The 24,495-nt window shown below is 50.0% G+C and overlaps 29 non-coding genes and 1 pseudogene across 29 annotated transcripts; all 30 read right to left on the minus strand.

The window, feature by feature from the left end:
- Positions 1 to 2,550: 2,550 nt before the first annotated feature.
- Positions 2,551 to 2,622, minus strand: TRNAC-GCA (transfer RNA cysteine (anticodon GCA)). Its single transcript has one exon. It is a non-coding gene; the product is annotated as a tRNA-Cys (tRNA).
- Positions 2,623 to 2,694: 72 nt separating this feature from the next.
- Positions 2,695 to 2,766, minus strand: TRNAC-GCA (transfer RNA cysteine (anticodon GCA)). Its single transcript has one exon. It is a non-coding gene; the product is annotated as a tRNA-Cys (tRNA).
- Positions 2,767 to 7,754: 4,988 nt separating this feature from the next.
- On the minus strand, positions 7,755 to 7,826 carry TRNAC-GCA (transfer RNA cysteine (anticodon GCA)). The gene has a single exon. It is a non-coding gene; the product is annotated as a tRNA-Cys (tRNA).
- A 72-nt stretch (positions 7,827 to 7,898) lies between these two features.
- On the minus strand, positions 7,899 to 7,970 carry TRNAC-GCA (transfer RNA cysteine (anticodon GCA)). Its single transcript has one exon. It is a non-coding gene; the product is annotated as a tRNA-Cys (tRNA).
- A 72-nt stretch (positions 7,971 to 8,042) lies between these two features.
- On the minus strand, positions 8,043 to 8,114 carry TRNAC-GCA (transfer RNA cysteine (anticodon GCA)). The gene has a single exon. It is a non-coding gene; the product is annotated as a tRNA-Cys (tRNA).
- Positions 8,115 to 13,040: 4,926 nt separating this feature from the next.
- TRNAC-GCA (transfer RNA cysteine (anticodon GCA)) lies at positions 13,041 to 13,112 on the minus strand. The gene has a single exon. It is a non-coding gene; the product is annotated as a tRNA-Cys (tRNA).
- Positions 13,113 to 13,184: 72 nt separating this feature from the next.
- Positions 13,185 to 13,256, minus strand: TRNAC-GCA (transfer RNA cysteine (anticodon GCA)). The gene has a single exon. It is a non-coding gene; the product is annotated as a tRNA-Cys (tRNA).
- A 72-nt stretch (positions 13,257 to 13,328) lies between these two features.
- Positions 13,329 to 13,400, minus strand: TRNAC-GCA (transfer RNA cysteine (anticodon GCA)). The gene has a single exon. It is a non-coding gene; the product is annotated as a tRNA-Cys (tRNA).
- A 72-nt stretch (positions 13,401 to 13,472) lies between these two features.
- TRNAC-GCA (transfer RNA cysteine (anticodon GCA)) lies at positions 13,473 to 13,544 on the minus strand. The gene has a single exon. It is a non-coding gene; the product is annotated as a tRNA-Cys (tRNA).
- A 72-nt stretch (positions 13,545 to 13,616) lies between these two features.
- TRNAC-GCA (transfer RNA cysteine (anticodon GCA)) lies at positions 13,617 to 13,688 on the minus strand. The gene has a single exon. It is a non-coding gene; the product is annotated as a tRNA-Cys (tRNA).
- Positions 13,689 to 13,760: 72 nt separating this feature from the next.
- On the minus strand, positions 13,761 to 13,832 carry TRNAC-GCA (transfer RNA cysteine (anticodon GCA)). Its single transcript has one exon. It is a non-coding gene; the product is annotated as a tRNA-Cys (tRNA).
- Positions 13,833 to 13,904: 72 nt separating this feature from the next.
- On the minus strand, positions 13,905 to 13,976 carry TRNAC-GCA (transfer RNA cysteine (anticodon GCA)). The gene has a single exon. It is a non-coding gene; the product is annotated as a tRNA-Cys (tRNA).
- A 72-nt stretch (positions 13,977 to 14,048) lies between these two features.
- Positions 14,049 to 14,120, minus strand: TRNAC-GCA (transfer RNA cysteine (anticodon GCA)). The gene has a single exon. It is a non-coding gene; the product is annotated as a tRNA-Cys (tRNA).
- Positions 14,121 to 14,192: 72 nt separating this feature from the next.
- Positions 14,193 to 14,264, minus strand: TRNAC-GCA (transfer RNA cysteine (anticodon GCA)). Its single transcript has one exon. It is a non-coding gene; the product is annotated as a tRNA-Cys (tRNA).
- A 66-nt stretch (positions 14,265 to 14,330) lies between these two features.
- Positions 14,331 to 14,402, minus strand: TRNAC-GCA (transfer RNA cysteine (anticodon GCA)). The gene has a single exon. It is a non-coding gene; the product is annotated as a tRNA-Cys (tRNA).
- A 72-nt stretch (positions 14,403 to 14,474) lies between these two features.
- TRNAC-GCA (transfer RNA cysteine (anticodon GCA)) lies at positions 14,475 to 14,546 on the minus strand. Its single transcript has one exon. It is a non-coding gene; the product is annotated as a tRNA-Cys (tRNA).
- A 66-nt stretch (positions 14,547 to 14,612) lies between these two features.
- TRNAC-GCA (transfer RNA cysteine (anticodon GCA)) lies at positions 14,613 to 14,684 on the minus strand. The gene has a single exon. It is a non-coding gene; the product is annotated as a tRNA-Cys (tRNA).
- Positions 14,685 to 14,756: 72 nt separating this feature from the next.
- On the minus strand, positions 14,757 to 14,828 carry TRNAC-GCA (transfer RNA cysteine (anticodon GCA)). The gene has a single exon. It is a non-coding gene; the product is annotated as a tRNA-Cys (tRNA).
- A 72-nt stretch (positions 14,829 to 14,900) lies between these two features.
- TRNAC-GCA (transfer RNA cysteine (anticodon GCA)) lies at positions 14,901 to 14,972 on the minus strand. The gene has a single exon. It is a non-coding gene; the product is annotated as a tRNA-Cys (tRNA).
- A 72-nt stretch (positions 14,973 to 15,044) lies between these two features.
- TRNAC-GCA (transfer RNA cysteine (anticodon GCA)) lies at positions 15,045 to 15,116 on the minus strand. The gene has a single exon. It is a non-coding gene; the product is annotated as a tRNA-Cys (tRNA).
- Positions 15,117 to 15,188: 72 nt separating this feature from the next.
- TRNAC-GCA (transfer RNA cysteine (anticodon GCA)) lies at positions 15,189 to 15,260 on the minus strand. The gene has a single exon. It is a non-coding gene; the product is annotated as a tRNA-Cys (tRNA).
- Positions 15,261 to 15,332: 72 nt separating this feature from the next.
- TRNAC-GCA (transfer RNA cysteine (anticodon GCA)) lies at positions 15,333 to 15,404 on the minus strand. Its single transcript has one exon. It is a non-coding gene; the product is annotated as a tRNA-Cys (tRNA).
- Positions 15,405 to 20,341: 4,937 nt separating this feature from the next.
- TRNAC-GCA (transfer RNA cysteine (anticodon GCA)) lies at positions 20,342 to 20,413 on the minus strand. The gene has a single exon. It is a non-coding gene; the product is annotated as a tRNA-Cys (tRNA).
- A 72-nt stretch (positions 20,414 to 20,485) lies between these two features.
- TRNAC-GCA (transfer RNA cysteine (anticodon GCA)) lies at positions 20,486 to 20,557 on the minus strand. The gene has a single exon. It is a non-coding gene; the product is annotated as a tRNA-Cys (tRNA).
- A 72-nt stretch (positions 20,558 to 20,629) lies between these two features.
- On the minus strand, positions 20,630 to 20,701 carry TRNAC-GCA (transfer RNA cysteine (anticodon GCA)). Its single transcript has one exon. It is a non-coding gene; the product is annotated as a tRNA-Cys (tRNA).
- Positions 20,702 to 20,780: 79 nt separating this feature from the next.
- TRNAC-GCA (transfer RNA cysteine (anticodon GCA)) lies at positions 20,781 to 20,852 on the minus strand. Its single transcript has one exon. It is a non-coding gene; the product is annotated as a tRNA-Cys (tRNA).
- A 72-nt stretch (positions 20,853 to 20,924) lies between these two features.
- TRNAC-GCA (transfer RNA cysteine (anticodon GCA)) lies at positions 20,925 to 20,996 on the minus strand. Its single transcript has one exon. It is a non-coding gene; the product is annotated as a tRNA-Cys (tRNA).
- Positions 20,997 to 21,068: 72 nt separating this feature from the next.
- TRNAC-GCA (transfer RNA cysteine (anticodon GCA)) lies at positions 21,069 to 21,140 on the minus strand. The gene has a single exon. It is a non-coding gene; the product is annotated as a tRNA-Cys (tRNA).
- Positions 21,141 to 21,514: 374 nt separating this feature from the next.
- TRNAC-GCA (transfer RNA cysteine (anticodon GCA)) lies at positions 21,515 to 21,586 on the minus strand. The gene has a single exon. It is a non-coding gene; the product is annotated as a tRNA-Cys (tRNA).
- A 2-nt stretch (positions 21,587 to 21,588) lies between these two features.
- LOC144093734 (uncharacterized) lies at positions 21,589 to 23,159 on the minus strand (annotated as a pseudogene).
- Between the last annotated feature and the right edge of the window lie 1,336 nt (positions 23,160 to 24,495).

Raw genomic sequence — 24,495 nt, forward strand, 5'->3', positions numbered from 1 at the left:
GTGCCCGGGCGACCGATGCAGTGCTTGCGTTGTCACGGCACGGGCCACGTTCGCCGAGATTGTAAGGTTCCCAGGTGTTCCCAGTGCAGGCGCTATGGACACACGGACGTGGAGTGCGTCCGTACCTGCGCGTCGGCTACCGGTCTCGGAAAGGCGAACGACACCGTGGAACTCATGGACGTCGCCGAGGCGGATGAAGCAGCGACTGGCACGGACGAGGCGGGCAAGCCGCCTTCGACGCTTGCCACGTGTGTGAGCTCCGAGGATAGCACCAAGGCGGCCGACGAACCAGCGAGCCAACCGCCGACGGTAGACTGCCCCCGCTTTGATAACGAGACGTCAGGGAACGGGGCCTGCCCAACAGAGCCTGAGGACGTCGAGGCAAAAGAGCCGAGCGAGGACATCCACGAGAAGAGCGGTGCCCGTGCAACTAGCGTCACGCCCCCCGTCACCACACCGGCGAAGCGTCCCCACGACCAGACCAGCCCCGAAGGGGACAAGGTGGTAGCGCCCGGCGTCGAGGAACCCCCTGCAAAGACGGCTCAATCCCGGCGTCCGAAGTTACGGCCGCGCCCGAACCTTTCGGATGACAAGCGGGCCGGCGGCAAGGTACTCCTAGAGCAGGCCGATGTTCTTCCGCCGGATGATACCGGCGGCAACAGTGGCGTCTAGCCGCGCGCTGGACGTGGGAGGTAAGCGCCATGCTGTTGGGTCCTTTCCTTTTGAGTTAAAATGGCTCCCGCCTCTGCCTTTAAAGTCGCTACGCTGAATGTACGAGGCCTGGCGACTAGGAAAAAACAAGGTCAGGTGTATCGACTTATTACGGAGCGCGAGATAGATGTATTGGCCGTGCAAGAGACGAAAGTGGACGGCAACGAAGGAACCGACAGCATGGTGCTGCGTTTCACGACTAGATTTTTTGCTGTCGTCAGTCATGCAGTGGGGACATCTGCTGGTTGCGTGCTCTTTGTAAAGAAGATCCCGGGGCTAGAGGTGCAAGCATATTTTTCGTGTGTGTCTGGCCGGTGTATTGTCCTTGACTTTTCCCTGAATAGCATTGAGTGGCGCATTGTTGTCGTGTATGCACCGAATGGGGTAGAGGAAAGAGTTGCTTTTTTCCAAAGCCTCCTAGAACGCGTTTGCACGGAGAGGCAGCTCATCGTCTTAGGTGACTTCAATTGTGTCCTAAATGCTCGCGATAAGTCAAGCATCCGGGGGTTTCGAGACAGGAGCACTGAAGTGTTGATCAGAATTATTGATAACGGAAACCTCGAAGATGTGGCTGAATGTCTTGAGGGTGCGCGGGCAGTGAAGTTCACCCATTTTCAGGGCTCAAGCCATGCACGGCTGGACCGCATTTATACATCAGTTGACCTTGCCCCTGTATGCAGCCAGTACGAAGTTGTGGGAGTGTCCTTCTCAGACCACTGTTTAGTTGAGTGGTGCCTCGGAAGTGTCAAGCGAAGCAAGGCATTTTCATGGGAAATGTGGAAGCTAAACAACACGCTTCTTCGCGACGATGTCTACTACCGAGCAGTAAAGGATGAAATAGGAAAAATAAACCCGTGCAAGACCCTGAAGATATGGCAACAGTGGGAGTTAAGCAAAGAATCTTTAAAAATCAAAGCAATAGAAAGGGCCACTTGTATCCGGTATAAGGAAAAACAAGACGAAGCTGAGTTAAAGGCACTACTGCAAACGTTGCTGAAGCAGGAATGCAAGGCGCCTGGGAAATGGATTGAAGATGTCAGGAAAACCAAGCAAAAGATAGAACTCATGGAAGAACGGCGTTATCGCGGAGCACTGGTGAGGGCGAGGGCGGAAGACGCAGCTGCTGGCGAAGCGCCATCAAAACGTGCTCTCGGTTTAGAAAAAGCCCACGCTGAAAGTAATCACATCGATAAAATAGAATGGGGGGGTGAGGGGTATCTTATCGGCAGACAATGACCACATCGAAGCAGCCTTTACACAATTCTACCAGAGGCTTTTTTCGTGGCATCCGGCAGACGCAGTTGCATTTAAGCATCAGTTTCTTGGTGCAATGCCACGGCTGGACGAAGAAAGGAAAAAGAAAATGGAACTAGAAATAACTGAAAACGAAGTAGGGCATGAGATCGATGAATTAAACCTCGGAAAATCACCAGGACCAGATGGATTCAGTGCGGCATTTTATAAAGAATTTAAGCATGAAATTGCCCCGGTGCTATGTACAATGTTTAACGAAGCCTATGGAATAAACTTTTTGCCTCCGTCTTTTGGGACTTCCCATACGGTACTCATACCGAAAACTGATGATATAGAGAAATTAAAATCTGTTACAGCATATCGACCGATAGCACTCACTAATGTGGACTACAAAATTTTCATGAAGGTATTGGCGCGAAGACTACAGACAGTGATAAAGAAAATTGTTGGACCCCACCAGACATGTGGAATAAAAGGGCGATCGATTTTTTCCTACCACTGAGCTACGCCCCCGAGACAGAGGGCAGCGAGGCAAATTGTTCCTATAAAGAAGAAAACAAGAGAGCCGGCTGAAACAAAAGCGAAAGGGGGCACCCGGGTTTGAACCGGGGACCTCTCGATCTGCAGTCGAATGCTCTACCACTGAGCTACGTCCCCGAGACAGAGGGCAGCGACGCAAATTGTTCCTATAAAGAAGAAAACAAGAGAGCCGGCTGAAACAAAAGCGAAAGAGGGCACCCGGGTTTGAACCGGGGACCTCTCGATCTGCAGTCGAATGCTCTACAACTGAGCTACGCCCCCTTTTTTTTTTTTCTTTATTACCGGTAAACACAACATAAAAATCTCTAGCCACACTTTGGCCGAGACAATGGGTTAAAACTTTTTCATGTTAATCAGTTCATCCATAACTGCCACCCAGTCCGGCGGCTGGGGTTGACTGCGGAGAACATCTCTCAGGAAAACTGCACTTTCTATAAAGTTTTCTCTCACTGGTCGCACATTTGCGTCGGCGTGCCTGGCCGCCATTCTCGTTTTCCAGATGCTGTGGAGGCCCAGTAGCATAAACATGTCGTAAGGAACCTCCTCACTTTCTATAGGTAGAAACCGGATGCCATAAGGAGTTACAGGTAGTTCTTTCTTCAATGTTCTTTGCAAGATGTCCCAGTGGAAAACCGGGTCCCAGCAGTCGATAAACACATGTTCGATGGTCTCGGGTTTTTTGCAGAGTATGCAGTCGGTGGTCCAGGGCACAAAAATGCCTTTATCGTTTAGCCATGTTTTCACCGGAAGGGTACCGGTATGAAGTTTAAAGAAAAAGGATTTCACAGTCGGTCTTACCGGCATCTTCTTAACTCGCTTTAACACATCTTTGCCTGGGCCTCCGCAGCAAAAGGAACGGTATAAGGGAGCAGGTATAAATATATCTAGCAAATCTTTGTACAGTTTTTTCCTGGGTACAGCAGATAGATACTGTGTAGAAAAGTGAGCGCTCAAAGTGCGAAAGGCTGCCACAACTTCACGCAAAAAACCTGTTACAGCACGATTCGTGGCCGGGTAACTGGACACAACAAATTCCGGCAACACGTTGCCTAAGCGCACCTGCAACATTGTGCGCAGCAAGGGATCGGTTTGATCACGTAGAAACAAAAATCTTGAGACAACTTGCTTCAGAAACAAATTAGAAAGACCAAGGCCGCCCCTTTTGACCGGAAGGAACAGATTAACTCGACTTATTCGCTCCCAATTTGAGCTCCAAATAAAGACAGCAAACACTCTATGCAGCTTCTGCAGGTTTGCTCGGGTAATGAGCACGAACTGCAATATATACCAAATTCTGGCTATTAAAAATACATTGCACACACTTGCGCGCGCGAAAACAGAAAGGTCACGTCCTTTCCAGCCATCCGCTTTTCTCCTTGCACTCTGCGTTATCTCACCCCACAACTCCGTACTGCTTTTATAGTGCTCCAAGGGCACCCCCAAGTACTTCGCAGGGGCGGTCGTCCATTTCATGTTAGCAAACACGGCAGGTGTGCTGTCCCAATCACCGTGCCAAAAACCTATGCACTTATCCCAGTTAATTTCGGACCCAGTCTTTTTGCAATATTCCCCTGCGACTTTCACAACTTCTTTAACGCTTTCTTGATCCGCGCAAAAAACAGCAATATCATCAGCGTAAGCAAGCACTTTTACTTGCGCCGACAGAAGAGTGAAACCGCACATCCCATCATTGTGCAACAGTGATAACAGAAAAGGCTCAAGGTAGATCGCAAAGAGCAAAGGCGAGAGCGGGCAACCCTGCCTGACCGAAGAACACACAGGTACAGGTTCAGTCAGCTGTTTGTTCACTATAATTCGGGTAACACAGTTGTCGTACGCCATCTGTACACCTTGTATTATCACAGAGCCGACGTTGGCATATTCTAGAATGGCGAAAAGAATGTCGTGCGACACTCGATCGAAGGCCTTTGCAAGGTCAAGCTGTATCATGGCAACTCGGCCCCCGAAGGCATCGCAGCATTCAAGAACAGTTCTAGCAATGTGCACATTTGTTCCAATGGTGCGACCTTTAATACCGCACGTTTGGTGGGGCCCTACAAGGTCCTTTATGACCTTTTGCAGTCTGTTGGCAAGAATCTTCATAAACACTTTATAGTCAACGTTGGTTAGGCTTATCGGGCGATAAGCCCCAACGGACAGAAGTTTAGCCTGGTCCTCACTCTTGGGTATTAAAACCACGTGTGCTGTTTTAAACGATGGTGGCATTTTCTTTGTCTCATAAATTTCGGTGAAGACGCAGTGGAGAGCTTGGGTGAGTTCGGCTTTGAACTTCTTATAAAATTCACTACCTAAGCCGTCAGGACCGGGAGATTTTCCGGCACTCAGCTCTTCGATTGCTCTTCCCACTTCGCTTACGCTGATTGGTACCTCCAGCCCTTGTTTTATATCGTCTCCTAGTTTTGGCATACGGGACAAGAACGTGTTTGCAAACCCCTCTTCTTCAAGCCGTCGCCGCCCAAGCAATTCCCGATACTGCTCAACAAACGCCAACTGAATCACTTTGCTATCATTCGTTACCTCGTTTCTGTACCTGATTTGTCTTACTTCGTTCTGAGTCGCGTACTTCTTTTCGTCACTAAGCGAGCGTTTAGTAGGTACTTGGTCAAGCCAGAGACGTTCAGCACGGGCCCGTATCATGGCAGCTGTATACTTGTCTTGTTCGATAATCTCAAGTTTACTTTTTGTATCTCTTATTTCTTTCTTATATCTTCCCGGCTGGGAACTTTCCAGGCTTACGAGCAAGTCAAGTTGGCAATGTAGTTCTTTTTCTTTAACACGTTTATCGTGGCATATGATGCTTGCCCTTTCAATCGCGTTTATTTTCACTTGTTCTTTGAAATCTTCCCACCTAATTACCCAGTTCCCAGGCTCTGCTGATAGCAATGCTTTAATGCATTCATTAACTTTAATGTCAAAGCGTTCATCCTCGAGCAATTGTGCGTTAAACTTCCACAGGTCCCACGAAAAACGAGATTTCTTGTCTTTGTTCCCCAGGGTAAACGTAACTAAGCTGTGGTCGGTAAAAGACATGTGTTTTACCTCGTAGCTATTGCACAAAGGAATCAGATGAAGCGACACATACGCTCTGTCAAGTCTCGCGTGACTTTCACCCTGGAAGTGAGTAAAATGCGGCGCTACCGAAAGAACTTCAGCAACATCATCTAAACCATTTTCTTGCACAATCGAATTCAACAATTCCGCACTTTTGTCACGAAGGAGTCTTTTTGTAATTCTATCCTCTGCTTTACAAACGCAGTTAAAGTCGCCCAAAAGCACAATTAACCGCTCACAGCACACATATTGTTCAACGCGCTCAAAAAATTCCTTGCGCTCGTTCTCCCTGTTAGGAGCATACACGCATATGACTCTCCATAGCAAATTGCAATAAAAAAAATCCACTACAACCAAACGGCCAGTTTGACACACAGTTAAATTCTGCTCGACAATCCCCAGAGAATTCCTAATAAATACAGCACAACCGCCCGATGTGCCAGAAGAATGGCACACACAAACATTGTAGCGTGCCGTAAAAGGCTGCACCATAAGGTCCGCCTGTTCCTGTCTTTCGACTTTCGTCTCCTGTACGGCTATTATGTCTAGGTCATTATCAACGAACAGCCGGCTTAGCTGGTACTGACGCTTCTTGGAAGCCAGTCCCCTGACATTAATTGTTGCAATGCGCAACGCTCTAAGAGGTGTAGAAGCCATCTAGTTTAGGTACAGGAGCCATATGGTGCATACCTCGGGACACAAGGCGACGGTGCGGGTGACTTGCCTAGTCTGAGGTGCTCGATGGGTGCGGTGCCGGTAATCCAAAGTCTCTTGCACAAGTGCCTCTTGCGTATGGACTGGAAAATCAGCCCATGCAGTCCGTTACCGAAAAAGGCCATCTCACGCCCACAGAAACCACTCACAGGGCACTCACTCCAACTAAGGCGGCGGCTTAGCCGCCGCTCGTTGATCGGCCTGTACATTCGGCCGCGGTTTCAACGTCGGTCGTCTGACACCAACAGTCTTCTGCGGCGGCTCGTCGCCTTCGCTCACTTTGGGCTCTCCATTCGCACTGTGCTCGTGCGGTCGCTTCCCTGCTTGGTTGCTGGTTGATGCATGTGACACTTCCATGCTGTCACCATGCTGGGGAACGACGGGAGCTGACGCCCCACCGCTCAAGACTTCGTCCGTTGGCGCCTTGACTTCTGCAGGCTGCGCTACCTGTTGCTGCCGCTTACTGCTGGGCTCCTCTACGCTTGTGGATATTTCCGTAGGGGGCACAGCAGGGGCCTTCTCCACGCTGTCCCCTGCCTCTGCTGCAGCGTCTTCCGCGTCAGCCTCGTCCATGACAAGTTCGGACGAAATGTCAGTGTTGACTGGGACGGCAGCACTCGCGTACGTGCGTACGCAGCTGCTTTCTTCGTGCCCGTAGCGACGACAGGCGCCGCATCGTGGAACCTTGCACTCACGGCGAATGTGCCCAGTACCGTGGCAGCGCAGACACAGCGGAGCTCTGCCCGGTACAACCACGAGAGCCAGCTCACCGCCAACCCTGACTTCGTGAGGGAGGTCTTCCAGCTTCACGCCAGGGTTCATTTTCAATGAAACCAAGCGTGTCGTCGACCCCTTGCTGGCGACACCCTGGACGCGCCACCGCTCCTTGGAGACTTCGCTCACCTTGCCGTACGGAGCAAAGGCTACCCTCACGTCTTCGTCGGGCACGTTGTGCAGCAGCCAGTGCAGCTTGACGCGGACGTCCTGGTTTGCCGGGTCGATGACGAGACAGCGGCGGTCCTTGACTTTCAGGTCTCCGGCAGAAAGAATTTTCGTCACCGCCTCAGCACTCGCGAAAGTAACAGCCCATACATGGCTCATGCGATACGCCCCCAAGGCGATAACCTCGGGGAGCAGCATCAGCTGAGCCAGCGCATCCCTGAAATCTTCGACCCGATAAGGACGGGCCCGCACGTCAGCGTGCAAAAAAACTGTGTTTAACACAACACGTCCTGTAGGAAGGGTAGGCAGAATCACCTGATACTCTTCATCCGAGGCAAAAGCCCTGTTTCCGCGGCCAGACATGACCGCTGTAGCTGCTCCAACGGAGCCCGTCATCGCACGTCCGTCACGCTCGGTGGCCGGAAGTCGAATCCCTGAGCTACGCCCCCGAGACAGAGGGCAGCGAGGCAAATTGTTCCTATAAAGAAGAAAACAAGAGAGCCGGCTGAAACAAAAGCGAAAGGGGGCACCCGGATTTGAACCGGGGACCTCTCGATCTGCAGTCGAATGCTCTACCACTGAGCTACGCCCCCGAGACAGAGGGCAGCGAGGCAAATTGTTCCTATAAAGAAGAAAACAAGAGAGCCGGCTGAAACAAAAGCGAAAGGGGGCACCCGGGTTTGAACCGGGGACCTCTCGATCTGCAGTCGAATGCTCTACCACTGAGCTACGCCCCCGAGACAGAGGGCAGCGAGGCAAATTGTTCCTATAAAGAAGAAAACAAGAGAGCCGGCTGAAACAAAAGCGAAAGGGGGCACCCGGGTTTGAACCGGGGACCTCTCGATCTGCAGTCGAATGCTCTACCACTGAGCTACGCCCCTTTTTTTTTTTCTTTATTGCCGGTATTCTGACCCACATGAAAAGAAAGCACATACTCATACACAAGCACTAAAACACAATCAACATCTTTGTTAAAACAACGGCCGCTCAGCTTGTGCGGTCACGCTCATGCTAAAATTCCTTCATCGCCAATAATAACTCAACACGTGACAGCCACTCTGGACTACATTCCAGCATCTTTTTCTCCTGAACAAAGTTGCTTATGCTTTCTTTGAAATATTGACGTGCCGGTCTTGCATCGAGATCGGCGTGCCGTACTGCCATTCTGCATTTCCAAATACTGTGTAGGGCTAATAGCATGATCAAATCAAATGGGGTACCGTCATCACTTTCAATTGGCAAGTAGCGAATTCCGTACCCATCAAGCGGAAATTCTTTTTTGATTGTGCGCTGAAGCACATCCCAAAGGAACACAGCATCCCAGCATTCAATGAACACATGCTCAATTGTCTCCTCCTTTCTGCATATTATACAGTGAGTACCCCAGGGAACAAAAAACCTTTTTCAGCCATCCACGGTTTGACAGTCAGAGTTCCAGTGTGTAATTTGAAAAAGAAAGTCTTAACACCAGACGGGACTAACATTGCCTTAACACGCTTTAGTACCTTGTTACCTATACCTTCCCTGTAAAGGGACCGATATAAAGGCACGGGGAGAACCACACTACAGAGGTCTTTATACAATTTTTTCCGGTTGACTTCACTCAGGTATTGGAGTGAAAACCGCGCCATCAAAAACCTACATGAAACCACAACTTCGCGTAGAAAACCATGCACTCCACCGGGCATACTGCCAGCAGAGACAACCATATTAGGCAAGTGCTTCCCCAGGCGAAGTTGACAGACAGTGTGTAGAAACGGGTGCTTAACGTCCCGAAGAAATAAATACCGATTGACAACCTGTCTCAAAAACAAATGTGACAAACTGAGTCCTCCATTTCGAACTCGTAGAAATAAATTGGTGCGGCTTGATCTTTCCCAGGAAGATGCCCACACGAACACTGCAAACAGCCGATGAAATTTTTGGATATGAACCCTGGAGCAATGCAAGACTTGAAGGACATACCAAAGTTTGCTCACTAAAAATATGTTGCAAATTGTGGCTCTCGAGAACATTGACCAATTCCATCCATTCCATTTATTCACTCTTTCCCTCATTTTATCCACTTCACTCCTCCAGTAGGCCTCGCTGTCTTTGTAACACTCAAGAGGAACTCCCAAGTATTTAACAGGAGTCGTAGTAAAACTCATGTTGGCAAAAGTGTCTGGGGCCTCCGGCCAATCCCCGTGCCAGAATCCCAGGCACTTACTCCAGTTTACCGCGCTGCCACTGGCCGCACAAAAACTTTTAACACACTTAACAGCCTGTGTTACACTGTCGTAATCATTACAAAACATGGCTATATCATCCGCATAAGCCAACAGTCGGACTTCTAACTCATGTAGTTTAAAACCGCGCATACAATCGCTCTGTATCACGCTCAAACAAAATGACTCTATATACAAACAAAACAACAGTGGCGAAAGAGGGCAACCCTGGCGCACCGAGCGTTTGACTGGAATGCGTGAACCCACAACCTTGTTGACAATTAGACTTGTCGTGCAATCCTGGTACGCCATGGCGACCCCGCCTCGAATGATTCTACCCACATTTACATGATCTAGAATGCACAGAAGAATTTCATGAGGCACCCTATCGAAAGCTTTCTCCAGATCAATTTGGATCATTGCCACTTGTGTGCCCATTGCGTCGCAGCACTCAAGGATACTACGCGCTACATGTATATTTGAGAAAATAGATCGGCCTTTAATACCGCACGTTTGATGCGGCCCCACCAGGTCAGTAATGACTCTCTGCAATCGCTTAGCCAAAATTTTCATCATTATCTTATAGTCTCCATTTGTGAGGCAAATTGGACGGTAAGAAGTTACTCTGCGCAATCCAGACGGGTCTTCTGATTTCGGTATAAGAACAGTGTGGGAGGATGTGAAGGAAGGCGGCAGTACATTGAGATCGAATGCCTCATTATAGACAGCAGCTAAAACTGGTGAAATTGTTCTTTTTAGACGTTTATAAAAGGCTGAGGTCAGACCATCCGGGCCCGGAGACTTCCCCGGCTGCAAGCTTTCAATAGCGTTTTTCACCTCCTCTACTGAGATAGCTGCCTCCAATAATTCCTTCGTACTGTCGTCTAGGCTGGGCATCAACAAAAGGAAGTCCTTCTTGAAACGATCAATGTCAACTGAGCAGTTGGCAAATAACCCATTGTAGTGCTCGAAGAAAGCGCGCTCAATATCTTCTGCTGTGTCACTAACTTTTCCACCAACTTCAATTTCCACTATCTGATTGCGCCGCGCGTGCCACTTTTCTGCGCCCAACGCTCTTTTTGACGGAGCTTCCCCCGCTATCAGCTTTTCAGCTCTCGCTCGCACCAGAGCACCGTGGTATCTTTCGATGTCGAACTGTTCTATTTTATGCTTTAGTGCGCGAATATCGTCCATGAACATGCCGGGTCTACTACACTCTTCACTGATCAATTTTTCCAAGTTTCTGCGCATCGTTTTTTCCTCTGCCCCCTTTTGTCTGCGTATAGCGCTCGCCCGCTCCAATGCTTTCATTTTAACTGTCTGCTTGAAGTTCTCCCATTTTTCTCTGTACGTCGTATTACCCATATGTTTCATTGCATCAACTTGCGTCGTCACGTCTGCCATAAAAATTTCATCATCCAGTAATTTTGAATTCAATTTCCATAACTGCCACTCGAAGCTTCTTTTCCTTTCTTTCGTGCTTGCTACTAGAAAACTGACTAAGCAGTGATCAGTAAATGAAACAGCGCTCACTCGGTACTCCTTGCAAAAGGGTACCAAATCAAGGCTTACGTATGCTCTATCCAAACGAGCGTGGCTCGAAGCCTGAAAATGGGTGTACTGCGTATTTCTTCCACCACCAAGGCATTCAGCCACATCCGCCAAACTACTGTTCGCTATTATTTCATTTAGGGCAGTCGTGCTTGCATCCTTGTACGGTCGGGTGCTAGTTTTGTCCCGGGATGAAAGAACGCAGTTGAAATCGCCAATAAGAATGACCAACCTATTACACTGGGTATACTGTTTTAGCTGTTCAAAAAACCTGCACCTTTCCCCGGCAACAGTCGGCGCATACAAACAGATTACACGCCACTCCAAGGACGACAACAAGAAATCACATACAATAAACCGTCCTGACGTGCATGACGTAACGGCTTCTATTTTAGCTCCTAGACTATGTCGGACCAACAATGCGCAGCCTGAAGAATATCCCACGGAATGGCTCACAATAGCACAGTATCGCGCTACGAATTGCTGCACCATGCCCCCGGTTTCCACGTCGCCCTCGACTTTCGTCTCCTGCACTGCTAGAATGTCAAGGTCAAAGTCGCTTAACAGGCGGTACAGTTGACTCTGCTTCCTCCTTGAGGCAAGCCCTCGGACATTTAATGTTGCCACGCGAATGGACTTATCCATAGTCATCATAGCAAGGCGGGAAAGAAAACCGGGGGCATGACGCTTACCTCACAACTGCGGTTTGATCCGGAGTGTGCTAGCACAGGGCGGTCCTCACGGCGGCATAGGCGGCGTATCCGCCGTCTTGCGCGCCGCCGAAGTGTTCGGCAGCGGTCGAAATGAAGGACGCCGTCCAACAGTCGTCTTGGCTGGCGGCTCGTCTGCAGCAACGACACTAAGCTCCTTCCCATTTTCGCCTGCGTCGTGAGGTCGCTTTGCAGCGGCACTAATACTGTCGCTGTCCATCACGGTGACTGGTGCCGGCTCGGTGGGTGGTTTCTCGCCTCCTCCGGGAGAGGGGTGGCCCGTAGTGCTTGCCTCATCCTTCTCGTTCCCGCCTTCTGCGTCGTCATGTCGCCGCTTGTCTGCGGGTTTATCTCCGCCGTCAATTAGTTGTTAGCCTTGAAAGTTCGACGATGCACCTTGCGTAACCAGGTTACGGCTCGTCCTTGCTGTTTCCTCTTAGTCTTCCTCGTCCATCAGGTGGTCCGATATGTCGTTTGCCTGCACTGGTCCGGCTACGCTGGCGTACGTCTTTGAGCAATCAGCATCGACGTGGCCGAAACGACGACAACGACTACAGCGCGGCACTTTGCAGTCGCGACGTATGTGCCCGGTGCTCTTGCAGCGCAGACACAGAGGAGCGCGGCCCGGCACAACAACAAGAGTTAGCTCTCCGGCTATCTTGAGCTGATGCGGAATATCGTCTATTTTGACGTCGGCATGCAATTTTAGTCCAACTGTACGAGTCGTCGACCCTTTTTCAGTGACACCGAGCGCCCGCCACTTCTCCCGGGTCACTTCCAACGCCTTCCCGTAGGGCGACAGTGCCACGCGAACGTCTTCGTCGGTAACGCCATGCAGCAACCAGTGCAGCTTTACGCGAACCTCTCGGTTATTCGGATCAATGAGCAAACATGGGCGATCCTTTACCTTCACGTCGACGGCCAAAAGCAGCTTCTGAGCAGCATCAGCAGTTGTCATTGTCACAGCCCACACGTGGTTCATTTGATACGCCCCCAACGCCACAACGTCGGGAAGCGCACCAAGGTTGGCCAAAGTGTCCCGGTAGTCTTCAACACGATACGGCCGGGCTCTTGGATCGCCGTGCATGAAAACGGTGTCGGCGACGATGCGTCCGGATGGCAGATTGGGCAGAATGACCTGATAATCTTCGGCAGTAGCCGCAAAAAACCTGTTACCGCGGCCCGACTGGGCCGCTGAAACCGCTCCGACGGAGCTCATGATAACGCGTCCGTCACGCTCGGTGGCCGGAAGTCGAGCTACGCCCCCGAGACAGAGGGCAGCGAGGCAAATTGTTCCTATAAAGAAGAAAACAAGAGAGCCGGCTGAAACAAAAGCGAAAGGGGGCACCCGGGTTTGAACCGGGGACCTCTCGATCTGCAGTCGAATGCTCTACCACTGAGCTACGCCCCCGAGACAGAGGGCAGCGAGGCAAATTGTTCCTATAAAGAAGAAAACAAGAGAGCCGGCTGAAACAAAAGCGAAAGGGGGCACCCGGGTTTGAACCGGGGACCTCTCGATCTGCAGTCGAATGCTCTACCACTGAGCTACGCCCCCGAGACAGAGGGCAGCGAGGCAAATTGTTCCTATAAAGAAGAAAACAAGAGAGCCGGCTGAAACACAAGCGAAAGGGGGCACCCGGGTTTGAACCGGGGACCTCTCGATCTGCAGTCGAATGCTCTACCACTGAGCTACGCCCCCGAGGCAGAGGGCAGCGAGGCAAATTGTTCCTATAAAGAAGAAAACAAGAGAGCCGGCTGAAACACAAGCGAAAGGGGGCACCCGGGTTTGAACCGGGGACCTCTCGATCTGCAGTCGAATGCTCTACCACTGAGCTACGCCCCCGAGGCAGAGGGCAGCGAGGCAAATTGTTCCTATAAAGAAGAAAACAAGAGAGCCGGCTGAAACACAAGCGAAAGGGGGCACCCGGGTTTGAACCGGGGACCTCTCGATCTGCAGTCGAATGCTCTACCACTGAGCTACGCCCCCGAGGCAGAGGGCAGCGAGGCAAATTGTTCCTATAAAGAAGAAAACAAGAGAGCCGGCTGAAACACAAGCGAAAGGGGGCACCCGGGTTTGAACCGGGGACCTCTCGATCTGCAGTCGAATGCTCTACCACTGAGCTACGCCCCCGAGGCAGAGGGCAGCGAGGCAAATTGTTCCTATAAAGAAGAAAACAAGAGAGCCGGCTGAAACACAAGCGAAAGGGGGCACCCGGGTTTGAACCGGGGACCTCTCGATCTGCAGTCGAATGCTCTACCACTGAGCTACGCCCCCGAGACAGAGGGCAGCGAGGCAAATTGTTCCTATAAAGAAGAAAACAAGAGAGCCGGCTGAAACAAAAGCGAAAGGGGGCACCCGGGTTTGAACCGGGGACCTCTCGATCTGCAGTCGAATGCTCTACCACTGAGCTACGCCCCCGAGACAGAGGGCAGCGAGGCAAATTGTTCCTATAAAGAAGAAAACAAGAGAGCCGGCTGAAACACAAGCGAAAGGGGGCACCCGGGTTTGAACCGGGGACCTCTCGATCTGCAGTCGAATGCTCTACCACTGAGCTACGCCCCCGAGGCAGAGGGCAGCGAGGCAAATTGTTCCTATAAAGAAGAAAACAAGAGAGCCGGCTGAAACAAAAGCGGGCACCCGGGTTTGAACCGGGGACCTCTCGATCTGCAGTCGAATGCTCTACCACTGAGCTACGCCCCCGAGACAGAGGGCAGCGAGGCAAATTGTTCCTATAAAGAAGAAAACAAGAGAGCCGGCTGAAACACAAGCGAAAGGGGGCACCCGGGATTGAACCGGGGACCTCTCGATCTGCAGTCGAATGCTCTACCACTGAGCTACGCCCCCGAGACAGAGGGCAGCGAGGCAAATTGTTCCTATAAAGAAGAAAACAAGAGAGCCGGCTGAAACGAAAGCGGGCACCCGGGTTTGAACCGGGGACCTCTCGATCTGCAGTCGAATGCTCTACCACTGAGCTACGCCCCCGAGGCAGAGGGCAGCGAGGCAAATTGTTCCTATAAAGAAGAAAACAAGAGAGCCGGCTGAAACAAAAGCGAAAGGGGGCACCCGGGTTTGAACCGGGGACCTCTCGATCTGCAGTCGAATGCTCTACCACTGAGCTACGCCCCCGAGGCAGAGGGCAGCGAGGCAAATTGTTCCTATAAAGAAGAAAACAAGAGAGCCGGCTGAAACAAAAGCGAAAGGGGGCACCCGGGTTTGAACCGGGGACCTCTCGATCTGCAGTCGAATGCTCTACCACTGAGCTACGCCCCCGAGACAGAGGGCAGCGAGGCAAATTGTTCCTATAAAGAAGAAAACAAGAGAGCCGGCTGAAACACAAGCGAAAGGGGGCACCCGGGTTTGAACCGGGGACCTCTCGATCTGCAGTCGAATGCTCTACCACTGAGCTACGCCCCCGAGGCAGAGGGCAGCGAGGCAAATTGTTCCTATAAAGAAGAAAACAAGAGAGCCGGCTGAAACACAAGCGAAAGGGGGCACCCGGGTTTGAACCGGGGACCTCTCGATCTGCAGTCGAATGCTCTACCACTGAGCTACGCCCCCGAGACAGAGGGCAGCGAGGCAAATTGTTCCTATAAAGAAGAAAACAAGAGAGCCGGCTGAAACAAAAGCGAAAGGGGGCACCCGGGTTTGAACCGGGGACCTCTCGATCTGCAGTCGAATGCTCTACCACTGAGCTACGCCCCCTTTTTTTTTTTTCTTTATTGCCGGCATTTTGACCCACATGAAAAAAAAAGCACATATTCATACTTAAGCACTAAAACACAATCAACATCTTTGTTAAAACAACGGCCGCTCAGCTTGTGCGGTCACGCTCATGCTAAAATTCCTTCATCGCCAATAATAACTCAACACGTGACAGCCACTCTGGACTACATTCCAGCATCTTTTTCTCCTGAACAAAGTTGCTTATGCTTTCTTTGAAATATTGACGTGCCGGTCTTGCATCGAGATCGGCGTGCCTTACTGCCATTCTGCATTTCCAAATACTGTGTAGGGCTATTAGCATGATGAAATCAAATGGGGTACCGTCATCACTTTCAATTGGCAAGTAGCGAATTCCGTACCCATCAAGCGGAAATTCTTTTTTGATTGTGCGCTGAAGCACATCCCAAAGGAACACAGCATCCCAGCATTCAAGGAACACATGCTCAATTGTCTCCTCCTTTCTGCATATTATACAGTGAGTACCCCAGGGAACAAAAAAACCTTTTTCAGCCATCCACGGCTTGACAGTCAGAGTTCCAGTGTGTAATTTGAAAAAGAAAGTCTTAACACCAGACGGGACTAACATTGCCTTAACACGCTTTAGTACCTTGTTACCTATACCTTCCCTGTAAAGGGACCGATATAAAGGCACGGGGAGAACCACACTACAGAGGTCTTTATACAGTTTTTTCCGGTTGACTTCACTCAGGTATTGCAGTGAAAACCGCGCCATCAAAAACCTACATGAAACCACAACTTCGCGTAGAAAACCATGCACTCCACCGGGCATACTGCCAGCAGAGACAACCATATTAGGCAAGTGCTTCCCCAGGCGAAGTTGACAGACAGTGTGTAGAAACGGGTGCTTAACGTCCCGAAGAAATAAATACCGATTGACAACCTGTCTCAAAAACAAATGTGACAAACTGGGTCCTCCATTTCGAACTCGTAGAAATAAATTGGTGCGGCTTGATCTTTCCCAGGAAGATGCCCACACGAACACTGCAAACACCCGATGAAATTTTTGGATATGAACCCTGGAGCAATGCAAGACTTGAAGGACATACCAAAGTTTGCTCACTAAAAATATGTTGCAAATTGTGGCTCTCGAGAACATTGACCAATTCCAGCCATTCCATTTATTCACTCTTTCCCTCATTTTATCCACTTCACTCCTCCAGTAGGCTTCGCTGTCTTTGTAACACTCAAGAGGAACTCCCAAGTATTTAACAGGAGTCGTAGTAAAACTCATGTTGGCAAAAGTGTCTGGGGCCTCCGGCCAATCCCCGTGCCAGAATCCCAGGCACTTACTCCAGTTTACCGCGCTGCCACTGGCCGCACAAAAACTTTTAACACACTTAACAGCCTGTGTTACACTGTCGTAATCATTACAAAACATGGCTATATCATCCGCATAAGCCAACAGTCGGACTTCTAACTGATGTAGTTTAAAACCGCGCATACAATCGCTCTGTATCACGCTCAAACAAAATGACTCTATATACAAACAAAACAACAGTGGCGAAAGAGGGCAACCCTGGCGCACCGAGCGTTTGACTGGAATGCGTGTACCCACAACCTTGGTGACAATTAGACTTGTCGTGCAATCCTGGTACGCCATGGCGACCCCGCCTCGAATAATTCTACCCACATTCACATGATCTAGAATGCACAGAAGAATTTCATGAGGCACCCTATCGAAAGCTTTCTCCAGATCAATTTGGATCATTGCCACTTGTGTGCCCATTGCGTCGCAGCACTCAAGGATACTACGCGCTACATGTATATTTGAGAAAATAGATCGGCCTTTAATTCCGCACGTTTGATGCGGCCCCACCAGGTCAGTAATGACTGTCTGCAATCGCTTAGCCAAAATTTTCATCATTATCTTATAGTCTCCATTTGTGAGGCAAATTGGACGGTAAGAAGTTACTCTGCGCAATACAGAGGGGTCTTCTGATTTCGGTATAAGAACAGTGTGGGAGGATGTGAAGGAAGGCGGCAGTACATTGAGATCGAATGCCTCATTATAGACAGCAGCTAAAACTGGTGAAATTGTTCTTTTTAGACGTTTATAAAAGGCTGAGGTCAGACCATCCGGGCCCGGAGACTTCCCCGGCTGCAAGCTTTCAATAGCGTTTTTCACCTCCTCTACTGAGATAGCTGCCTCCAATAATTCCTTCGTACTGTCGTCTAGGCTGGGCATCAACAAAAGGAAGTCCTTCTTGAAACGATCAATGTCAACTGAGCAGTTGGCAAATAACCCACTGTAGTGCTCGAAGAAAGCGCGCTCAATATCTTCTGCTGTGTCACTAACTTTTCCACCAACTTCAATTTCCACTATCTGATTGCGCCGCGCGTGCCACTTTTCTGCGCCCAACGCTCTTTTTGACGGAGCTTCCCCCGCTATCAGCTTTTCAGCTCTCGCTCGCACCAGAGCACCGTGGTATCTTTCGATGTCGAACTGTTCTATTTTATGCTTTAGTGCGCGAATATCGTCCATGAACATGCCGGGTCTACTACACTCTTCACTGATCAATTTTTCCAAGTTTCTGCGCATCGTTTTTTCCTCTGCCCCCTTTTGTCTGTGTATAGCGCTCGCCCGCTCCAATGCTTTCATTTTAACTGTCTGCTTGAAGTTCTCCCATTTTTCTCTGTACGTCGTATTACCCATATGTTTCATTGCATCAACTTGCGTCGTCACGTCTGCCATAAAAATTTCATCATCCAGTAATTTTGAATTCAATTTCCATAACTGCCACTCGAAGCTTCTTTTCCTTTCTTTCGTGCTTGCTACTAGAAAACTGACTAAGCAGTGATCAGTAAATGAAACAGCGCTCACTCGGTACTCCTTGCAAAAGGGTACCAAATCAAGGCTTACGTATGCTCTATCCAAACGAGCGTGGCTCGAAGCCTGAAAATGGGTGTACTGCGTATTTCTTCCACCACCAAGGCATTCAGCCACATCCGCCAAACTACTGTTCCCTATTATTTCATTTAGGGCAGTCGTGCTTGCATCCTTGTACGGTCGGGTGCTAGTTTTGTCCCGGGATGAAAGAACGCAGTTGAAATCGCCAATAAGAATGACCAACCTATTACACTGGGTATACTGTTTTAGCTGTTCAAAAAACCTGCACCTTTCCCCGGCAACAGTCGGCGCATACAAACAGATTACACGCCACTCCAAGGACGACAACAAGAAATCACATACAATAAACCGTCCTGACGTGCATGACGTAACGGCTTCTATTTTAGCTCCTAGACTATGTCGGACCAACAATGCGCAGCCTGAAGAATATCCCACGGAATGGCTCACAATAGCACAGTATCGCGCTACGAATTGCTGCACCATGCCCCCGGTTTCCACGTCGCCCTCGACTTTCGTCTCCTGCACTGCTAGAATGTCAAGGTCAAAGTCGCTTAACAGGCGGTACAGTTGACTCTGCTTCCTCCTTGAGGCAAGCCCTCGGACATTTAATGTTGCCACGCGAATGGACTTATCCATAGTCATCATAGCAAGGCGGGAAAGAAAACCGGGGGCATGGCGCTTACCTCACAACTGCGGTTTGATCCGGAGTGTGCTAGCACAGGGCGGTCCTCACGGCGGCATAGGCGGCGTTTCCGCCGTCTTGCGCGCCGCCGAAGTGTTCGGCAGCGGTCGAAATGAAGGACGCCGTCCAACAGTCGTCTTGGCTGGCGGCTCGTCTGCAGCAACGACACTAAGCTCCTTCTCATTTTCGCCTGCGTCGTGAGGTCGCTTTGCAGCGGCACTAATACTGTCGCTGTCCATCACGGTGACTGGTGCCGGCTCGGTGGGTGGTTTCTCGCCTCCTCCGGGAGAGGGGTGGCCCGTAGTGCTTGCCTCATCCTTCTCGTTCCCGCCTTCTGCGTCGTCATGTCGCCGCTTGTCTGCGGGTTTATCTCCGCCGTCAATTAGTTGTTCCCCTTGAAAGTTCGACGATGCACCTTGCGTAACCAGGTTACGGCTCGTCCTTGCTGTTTCCTCTGAGTCTTCCTCGTCCATCAGGTGGTCCGATATGTCGTTTGCCTGTACTGGTCCGCCTACGCTGGCGTACGTCTTTGCGCAATCAGCATCGACGTGGCCGAAACGACGACATCGACTACAGCGCGGCACTTTGCAGTCGCGACGAATGTGCCCGGTGCTCTTGCAGCGCAGACACAGAGGAGCGCGGCCCGGCACAACAACAAGAGTTAGCTCTCCGGCTATCTTGAGCTGATGCGGAATATCGTCTATTTTGACGTCGGCATGCAATTTTAGTCCAACTGTACGAGTCGTCGACCCTTTTTCAGTGACACCGAGCGCCCGCCACTTCTCCCGGGTGACTTCTAACACCTTCCCGTAGGGCGACAGTGCCACGCGAACGTCTTCTTCGGTAACGCCATGCAGCAAGCAGTGCAGCTTTACACGAACCTCTCGGTTATTCGGATCAATGAGCAAACATGGGCGATCATTTACCTTCACGTCGACGGCCAAAAGAAGCTTCTGAGCAGCATCAGCAGTTGTCAGTGTCACAGCCCACACGTGGTTCATTTGATACGCCCCCAACGCCACAACGTCGGGAAGCGCACCAAGGTTGGCCAAAGTGTCCCGGTAGTCTTCAACACGATACGGCCGGGCTCTTGGATCGCCGTGCATGAAAACGGTGTTGGCGACGATGCGTCCGGATGGCAGATTGGGCAGAATAACCTGATAATCTTCGGCAGTAGCCGCAAAAAACCTGTTACCGCGGCCCGACTGGGCCGCTGAAACCGCTCCGACGGAGCTCATGATAACACGTCCGTCACGCTCGGTGGCCGGAAGTGGAATGCTGAGCTACGCCCCCGAGACAGAGGGCAGCGAGGCAAATTGTTCCTATAAAGAAGAAAACAAGAGAGCCGGCTGAAACAAAAGCGAAAGGGGGCACCCGGGTTTGAACCGGGGACCTCTCGATCTGCAGTCGAATGCTCTACCACTGAGCTACGCCCCCGAGACAGAGGCCAGCGAGGCAAATTGTTCCTATAAAGAAGAAAACAAGAGAGCCGGCTGAAACAAAAGCGAAAGGGGGCACCCGGGTTTGAACCGGGGACCTCTCGATCTGCAGTCGAATGCTCTACCACTGAGCTACGCCCCCGAGACAGAGGGCAGCGAGGCAAATTGTTCCTATAAAGAAGAAAACAAGAGAGCCGGCTGAAACACAAGCGAAAGGGGGCACCCGGGTTTGAACCGGGGACCTCTCGATCTGCAGTCGAATGCTCCACCACTGAGCTACGCCCCCGAGACAGAGGGCAGCGAGGCAAATTGTTCCTATAAAGAAGAAAACAAGAGAGCCGGCTGAAACAAAAGCGAATACACAAAGGGGGCACCCGGGTTTGAACCGGGGACCTCTCGATCTGCAGTCGAATGCTCTACCACTGAGCTACGCCCCCGAGACAGAGGGCAGCGAGGCAAATTGTTCCTATAAAGAAGAAAACAAGAGAGCCGGCTGAAACAAAAGCGAAAGGGGGCACCCGGGTTTGAACCGGGGACCTCTCGATCTGCAGTCGAATGCTCTACCACTGAGCTACGCCCCCGAGACAGAGGGCAGCGAGGCAAATTGTTCCTATAAAGAAGAAAACAAGAGAGCCGGCTGAAACACAAGCGAAAGGGGGCACCCGGGTTTGAACCGGGGACCTCTCGATCTGCAGTCGAATGCTCCACCACTGAGCTACGCCCCCGAGACAGAGGGCAGCGAGGCAAATTGTTCCTATAAAGAAGAAAACAAGAAAGCCGGCTGAAACAAAAGCGTCCAGAGTGGTCTGTAGTCCAGAGTGGCTGTCACGTGTTGAGTTATTATTGGCGATGAAGGAATTTTAGCATGAGCGTGACCGCACAAGCTGAGCGGCCGTTGTTTTAACAAAGATGTTGATTGTGTTTTAGTGCTTATGTATGAATATCTGCTTTCTTTTCATGTGGGTCAAAATACCGGCAATAAAGAAAAAAACGAATGCTCTACCACTGAGCTACGACCCCGAGACAGCGGGCAGCGAGGCAAATTGTTTCTATAAAGAAGAAAACAAGAAAGCCGGCTGAAACAAAAGCGAATACACAAAGGGGGCACCCGGGTTTGAACTGGGGACCTCTCGATCTGCAGTCGAATGCTTCACCACTGAGCTATGCCCCCCTTTTTCTTTATTACCGGTATGATCACATTGAATGTACAGACAAAGCACACCAGCCAGTCTTCGGTTGGAGGAGTAGGGTTAAAATATCTTCAGGCACACCAAATCATCAAATACATTAATCCACTCAGGGGGGGTCAGGTAACGCCTGATAGACTTCTCTCATGTAGATCATATGCTGGATGAAATTTTCGCGTAGAGTGGACAATAACATCAGCATGGCGGACTGCCATTCGGGTTTGCCACAGACTGTGGAGGCCCAGTAGCATCAACATATCAAAGGGAATGCCTTCATCACGTTTAAATGGGAGAAACCGTATCCCGTATGGCGTTATTGGCAGTTGTTTGTTAAGGGTTCGCTGCAGAATGTCCCAGTGGAATATAGGGTCCCAACAGTCAATAAATACGTGTTCAATAGTTTCCGGTTTTTTGCAGAGTAAGCAGTTGATTGTACAGGGTACAAATATCCCTTTCTGATCTAGCCACGCTTTTACAGGTAATGTGTTCGTGTGCAGCTTAAAGAAAAAGGATTTGACAGGTCTTATCGGCATTTTTCTAACCCGTTTTAAAACGTCCTTTCCTGGGCCACCACAGTAAACAGACCTGTACAATTGTGTCGGCAGTAGATTTGATATTAAGTCCGCGTACAGTTTCTTCTTCGTGACAGAACATAGGTAATCCATTGAAAACCTTGCATGCAACATGCGGAAAGAAACAACAACTTCATGAAAGTAACCAGTCACACGGCGACATCTTATATCACTTGTAGCCACAATAAATTCAGGGAGCGCTTTCGCAAGTCGCACTTGTATGGCTGTGCGGAAAAAACTGTCGCTTTGGTCCCGCAGAAAAAAAAAAACGCGACACAATCTGTCTGATAAACAAATGAGAAAGGCCTAGGCCTCCATCACGGACTTTGCGAAAAAGGTTGGCACGACTCACCCTCTCCCATGTTGAGCCCCATATAAACACAACAAAAACCCGATGCATTTTCTGCACATTTGTGCGGGACATAAACAGCACTTGCAATACATACCATACTTTAGCGGTTAAAAACAAATTGCAAGCAGAGGCACGCGCAAACATTGAAAGGCCGCGACCCTGCCAGTTTCCTGTCCTCTCCTTCATTTTTTCCGTTGCGTCGCTCCAGTACCTTGCGGGTTCCTGGTAGTGCTCGAAAGGCACACCGAGGTACGTCGTAGGTGTGCCTGTCCATGTCGTACAAGCAAACCTTTCTGGCTTGATGTCCCAGTTACCGTGCCATATACCAACACTCTTTTCCCAGTTTATCTCTGAGCCCGTTAGCTTACAGAAAGCCTTAGCAAGGTTGACCACTTCTAACACACTCTCGCCATCTTGACAAAATACGGCTATGTCATTAGCATACGCCAACAGTTTTACCTCCGTATAATGCACTATGAAGCCTCGTATTGATGTTTGGTGAATTACGGCTAAACAAAAGGGTTCGACATATATAGCAAACAAGAGGGGAGACAGTGGGCATCCTTGCCTTACTGAAGATTGCACTGGGACTCTTTCTGTTAATGACTTATTTATTATGAGCTGGGTACAGCAATCTCGATACGCCATCATTACACCGTCTAAAATTGTGCTGCCTACATTTGCATGCTTCAATACGCAGAAGAGGACCTCGTGTGAAACCCTGTCGAAAGCTTTCGCCAAATCTAGTTGCAACATGGCAACTTGGCCGTCCATGTCGTCGCAGCATTATAACACATTTCTTGCTACGTGAGTGTTCGTGAAAATCGTTCGCCCTTTGATGCCACATGTTTGATGCGGCCCAACTAAGTGCTTGATCACCCTTTACAGCTGCTTCGCGAGCGCTTTCATAAACACTTTGTAATCGGTGTTCGTAAGGCTGATAGGCCTGTATGAACCTACTGACAGCAGCTTGTCACGGTCATCCGTCTTAGGGATCAAAACGACATGAGCAGCTCTGAAGGACGGTGGCACTTGCCTTGTTTTATACGCCCCATTGATAACGCGGTGTAACACACATGCCAGTTGATGGGCGAAAACCTTGTAAAATGTGGCTCCCAAGCCGTCTGGTCCCGGGGATTTTCCTGCCGGCAATTCGCCGATAGCGGCCTCAATTTCGCGAACACTTATCTCTTCCTCAAGGCTGTCTCTGACATCGTGTGCTATCTTTGGCAGATAAGTCATGAATTCAGTAATGAAAGTGTCACTTACACGAGTAACGTTGCTAAACAACTCGCGATAATAATCCGCGAACGCCTGCTCTATCTTTTTCTGCTCGCCCGTCACCTCGTTCTTATAGCGGATCTGTTTGATTTCATTTTTTGATGCATACCTTTTCTCGTCACTAAGAGCGTTTATTCGGTGCTTCCCCAAGCCATAATCGTTCGCACCGGGCACGAATCATAGCTGCCTTATATCTTTCATTGTCTATCAACTCAAGTTCACTTTTGGTTTTTTTTTATTTCGTCTGCCACTTTTTTAGGCTCCAAAATCACTGCGTTTAGCAAGTATTCTAGTTGGCGCTGAAGATCTTTTTCATTCTTCATCTCAATTCGACGCTTGATGCTTGCTCTTTCAATCGCTGCCATTTTAACTCCATTTTTGAATTGTTCCCAGGCAGTCGAATTGTTTTCTGGCTGATCATTCACTAGCCGCCCTAGTTTTTCCTCAACTGCTTCAACAAAAGGTTCATCATTGAGCAATTTAGCGTTCAACTTCCACAGGTGCCAGTTAAATCGTGGCTGCTTTTGCTTATTGCCAATGTTGAAACTCACAAGGCTGTGATCAGAGAATGAAACAGGTATAACGTTGTAACTATTGCAAAGGGGAATTAGAGCGAGCGACACGTAAACTCTGTCAAGTCTTGCTTGACTACCTTGTTGGGTGTGAGTGAACTGCGGCCGCCCGCCGC

The sequence above is a fragment of the Amblyomma americanum genome, chromosome 1 (genome assembly GCF_052857255.1).
Source record: "Amblyomma americanum isolate KBUSLIRL-KWMA chromosome 1, ASM5285725v1, whole genome shotgun sequence".
Lineage (NCBI taxonomy): Eukaryota > Metazoa > Arthropoda > Arachnida > Ixodida > Ixodidae > Amblyomma > Amblyomma americanum.